Source organism: Leptonychotes weddellii, chromosome 2 (genome assembly GCF_054177405.1).
Source record: "Leptonychotes weddellii isolate Sample4059 chromosome 2, ASM5417740v2, whole genome shotgun sequence".
NCBI lineage: Eukaryota > Metazoa > Chordata > Mammalia > Carnivora > Phocidae > Leptonychotes > Leptonychotes weddellii.
The window spans coordinates 100,825,702-100,831,318 of record NC_138370.1 but is presented as its reverse complement, the minus strand read 5'-3'; positions in this window follow the sequence as shown (position 1 = coordinate 100,831,318).

Below are 5,617 nucleotides of genomic sequence, written 5' to 3'. Positions count from 1 at the left end.
AACTAAAGAATTTGCGGTATCTAATTAGATGAAGTTACTTCCTTTTAAAATTCCAGGTTCTCTGTATTTCCTAAGTAATCAGAGTGTAGTTCATTGGCCATATGAAAAAGCAGAAATGGATAGAACAAGTTTATAGACTTTATAAATTGAGCCACACTTTCCGTTTCAAAACAGCAACAAAACAAAACATAAACCATTATAGATTCAAGGAACCAGGTCCTATCTGAATGAGAGCTAATGCAGAACCCTCAGCATGGAGTCAACCAGTGTCAGTTTGCTTTTCTGTTCCTGCATTAGGAGCTGTTTTCCTCAGCTGGGGATGCCCATGAGCCCTCCTTAATGCGGTAGAAAGAACACGATGATGCTTTTCTTCCCAGATGATCCTTCTGTTATATAGCACCAGTAGTTCAAATTTTCTTTTACCTCCTATTTTATAACATATTCCTTAATTGGCAAAATTTTATTCTTGATTTTTATTCCCTCTGACCTTCTAGCTTTCTTCTTGGATTATTTCTTCCATCCTGTCTAGCAACTCTACTAATCCAGGTATTTAGGAACATTGCTCATGATCTTTCATCTCTTCTTCAGGTGAAAGGTGATTCAGCCAACCCAGAGTCTCTCACCTGTTGGAGATTAGGTGCTTAAACCATGAGTTGGAGAGCAGTGGATAGTGTTAAAAGCAGAAAATTTTCAAGTGAAAACAAAAGAGGAGCAGAGAATTCTCTTTCAAAGATAATCTCTCTACATTTTTACCCAAAGTTTGTGGCAGCAAAGAGCACTGAGAAAAGACCCAAGCCCCATTTTGATATAGTGCTTTTTGAAACATTAGAGCAAAAGCTGTTGCTGTCCTATGCTTTAGGTATTATAACAAAATAACATTTTAGGATGAGTTATTAGAAGATCTAATAATAAAATAAGAATTTGCTTAGGAAAATTTTATTAAATATATCTATAACATCTTTATGAAATCTTCTATTTAACAACCTGGGGTGTTACCTGCCCCCCTTTGAAACATGCAAAAATATGTGGGGGCATTTTGGATTCTCACAATGACTGAGGGTTATTACTTGCATGTTGTTGGCAGTGATCGGGGATGGTATTATACCTGTGGATTCCTACAAATTCAGCCCAATAATGAATCAGTTTTTGCAAAATGTCATCCATATCCCAACTAAGAAACCCTGCACAGATACAGATATGCTGCTAGGCTAATCATAACCTCATTGTTTTACATGTTGCCTAGTAGAACACATAGTTACTCCTGCACCTATCACCTCTACTTTTGGCTACATAAATACATTGTATAGAATTCAAGCTGCTCTATTCAGTATCAGGGATAGAAAGTAAAAATAGACTCTTGCTAGGAAAAATCAGAAAAAAATAAAAAGCTTAGCAGATAGGGTCTTGCTCCTTTCTGGGATATATTTCTTATCAGCTGTAGACTCTTGTTTTTACAAAAGTATACACAACTAAGAAAAACAGCTGCTCAGATTCAGAGAACAAAGCTCACCTAGACCAAAGGTTTTTAAGTGCACATGGATCCACATGTGCATACAAACATACAGGTATCCACACACAAGTCATTATGCTAATTAGCAAAGATCAAGACAGACTATGTTTATTAAAGGGAAAATTCTCTGACAAGGAGAGTTTTAATAAAAATGGAAGTGATAATCCATAGGAATGTTATTGTCAGGATACAGATAATGACAGCTAAGAAAGCATAATCATCATAGCAGTGTAAATATTAGGACTAGTGAAGATTTCCTAACCTGGTAAGAACCTCTGCCAGATGGAAATGTTTTAAGCTATTCGTAAAAGTGCTATTGTGCTCTTGTTAGTGGGATAGAGGTTTAGAGATTTATATCATGTGTAAGAAGTTATACCTGCCTGGATTAACAGCTGTAATTTTTCTGACTAGCATTGGGTAAATTTTTGAAATGTAACAACTGAGGACAATTAGGATGATCCCCTGTTTCTGAGGTACATATTTGAGTAAGAGTACAAAAGTTTTTCTTTGTAACATCTGATTCAACAGTTTTCTTAAAGATCTTATTGCAAAGTGACTAGTGAATTAGAAAGTTTACTTAATATCTGACTAATTTTCATCAAGAAAGATTTTGAGGGGCAACTCTTATTTTCAAGTCCACATAAATAGACAAAAGTATCTCCTTACTCCTAGGACCATATTCTAATCTCTCTGTGTTGGTTTCTACATGCTAAAACTCTCAAAAATTATTTCCCTTTTCCCCCCTCTTTACACTAATAACTGAAGGGAAATACTATTATATAGGTGAGCTTCCTTGCAAAAGTACAACCTGCATAGAATTTCATTAATATAGCCAACAATATTATAATTAGGTTCACAGCAGATAATCCCACTCTTACTCTTATGTTTTAAACTTTTAATGATATTTGAATTCTACCCCATGTTTAAATAAATGCCTAATATCTTTGGTCCAGTTTGAGGTTCAATTTAAAAAGAATCCATGAAACACTTTTGCAGAGACACAGAAAGTAATAATAAGGGGCAGGTATCATAGATAGGAATTGCAGTCCAATAGCACCAGGAGAAAGGCACTGGTCCCCAAAATCTAATTCTCTAGATCATCCATCGAGCAAAGGTATCTTTCTATTCTCACAATCTATATGCCATACAAAGTGTGTGCGAAATTTGAGGCTTCCTAGTTTTGGAATATTAGATATTATCAAAAGAGATGGGACTGGGACTGTCAGTTAATATCATATGCTGCCCGGGAGTCAGGCAGAACTGCTCTCTCCCCTAGGCTGTACCACTTGCTGAGTTACTCTCCTCACCTTTCTAAACCTCATCTTCCTCAATGAAATTCATTACGTGAAAATGATGGCTTCTAGTTCTAAAATTCTCTAGTGCTAAAAAAATCTTTACTTTCCTGAACTTTCTACAGAATTTCCAATGGAAGCATGGAAAATAAAACACAGGGAGAGATGGATAGATTTAACCATTTTAAATCAAACATCCTCTGTGTTATATAAATAAGATAAAATATTTTCTATGCCAAAGATTATGAACAAAAGTATAAGGCAAGCTCCCAAAAGGAAAAATATTTATAAGGAACATGCTAAAGCATAGTATCCTCACATATGAAAAAAACTTACACAAATACAAAAGAAAATTATAAAATTCACATTTTAAAAAGTAAGTAGCTAACATAAAAATGAGTCACAAAAGTCAAAATTCATATGGTTGATAAACTTATGAATAAATGTACTAGGCTGCTTGAAAAGCCAACTGTTTTCCCATACCATGCATCCCCATCTTTCAAGACTTTTATAATTTCAATTTCTTCTCACCCTTCCTCCTGTACCCAGTCCACTTCTCAATTAATTATGTCTCTTCACTCTCCATTGAGGAAATAGAAGTAATCAGGCAAAAACTCCCTCAATACTACAGCATCAAATCTATAAATCTATCTGCATTTGTTCCTATGTTCTCTGTCTATCCTCCCATCACAAGGATTGAACTGTAGCTAGTCTCTTTCTTAGCTGTAATTACAAAGATACTGCGTAACAAATCACCCTGAAATTCAACAGCTTAAAAAATACTTATTTGTTATCTCATTCACAAGACTGTAGGTTGGCTGGAGCTGTTCTGCCTCACTCTGCACATCTGTAGGGTGGCTGGGATGGCTCTGCTTCACCAGATTCATTCTGGGTCTGAGGGTGGAAGGACACTGGTTTCTCAGTAGAAACACTTGACAGAATCTGAAAGCTTACAGAGGGGAGAGTAGGAATACATGACACCTCTTATGACTAGGTTTGAACAGATATACTGTTACTTCCGCCCATATTGGTCAACACAAGTCACTTCCGTAAGTCTAATATAAATGTGTTAGGGAAAGTGTGATGTCTTTTTTTTTTTTTTTAAAGATTTATTTATTCACTTTAGAGAGAAGGAGAGAGAGAAACTTTAGCAGACTTTTTGCTGAGGTCGGAGCCCAATGCAGGGTTTGATCTCATGACCCTGAGATCATGACCTGAATTGAAACCAAGAGTCTGATGCTCACTGAATGGGTCACCATGGGGCCCCAAACATGTGCTGTCTTTAAAGGAGGCACTATAAAGTCATATGGTAAAGGGTGTGAATACATCAAGATGCAAATAATTGAGAACAGAAAGGCAGTCTATCACAGTTAGACAGGAATTCAGAGGAGTGAACAAGAATGATATGATCTGGGCCCTTACAGAAAGTAGTCTGCTGGGGAGACGGAAATTACAAGTAGAGAGGTGTGGGCTATAGATATATATTAGATTTGAGAATCTTAAGTACTTAGTGGATACCTGAAATCGCTTTGAGGATAAGTTTTACAAGAGAGAACCAGAATGAAGACAGGAGAGATCCAAGGACAGAATCTCATATTCAAGAGATAACAGAGGATTAACATCTCTTGAAAGAGATTGAAAAGGAAAGTCCAGAGAGATAAAAATAAAACTGAAAGAAGTAAGTGAAACCAAGAAGGAAGTGACCTTCCAGAAGGTGAGTAATAAAGCAAAATCCTTCAAAGAGTTCAGGAAGACCGTGGGCTGACAAGTGTTCACTTGATGTGGCCATTAAGTTGTTAGTGGTGTTGATGATGATGATGTCAGTGGGTGGTGAAGCTAGATGCTAGATTGAAGTGACTTGAGGAAGTAGAAATGGTGAATATGGTCTCTTAAGTTCCTAGGCTTAGTTATGAAGGGAGTGAAAATGACAAGAAAGCTGAAAAGGCTTGAAGACATCAATAGAGAAAAAGAGACAAAGGGTAAAATAGAACATAAGGCCCTCCATAAACAAGCCATTGCTTTCTTTTCAACTCCCATATTCTTCCTTTCTCCCCTTTTAAGCTCCTTAGTCACTTGAAATTTCTCAAATGGGTCATATTTTTTTTTACTTAGATAAACCATTTTGTGTGCTTTTTCCTGCTTGAAATAACTTTTCATTGTAAGGCATTCTCTTGTATTCCTCCTTGTCTTTACAGAGATAAGTAAACAGTTATGAATACCTACTATGCACTAAGCACTGTGTTCAGGGCATTAAATCAATTGCCTTAATGAATCATCACAGAAACTCTGTAATATTGGCATAATAATCTCCATTTTATAGGTGAAAAGCTGGACTTAGAAAGGTATAATGACTTGCTCAAATACACATCTTGTACATGGTAAGTCAGAAATTTGAATTTTTGACTGTTTGACTCTAAAGCCTGTGTTCTAGTCTCAGCTTAATTAAGCATCCACTCCTTTGTAAAACGTCCTTTGTCCCAAGGGTGTGCCCCAAGGAGTGGGGCACACAGGAGGTTTTGCATCATAACAGATTAATGTTGATTTCACCCACTTTTGCAACACTGACATATCTTGCGTATGTCAATTCTAGCACTTATTACAACATACTGTAATATTAAAAAATATAAAGAGCACAGTCACAGGCAGCAAGGAGCCATACAAGATTTTGACTATTTAAGTAGAGAATGACTGACACTTAGTTGTAAGAGGAAACACTTATGCTAATAGGGAGGGTAAATTTGGAAGGGAGGAGACTGGAAGCAGACAGATAAACTGAGTAATAATATCTAAATCCAAATGAGAGAAGTGAGGACCT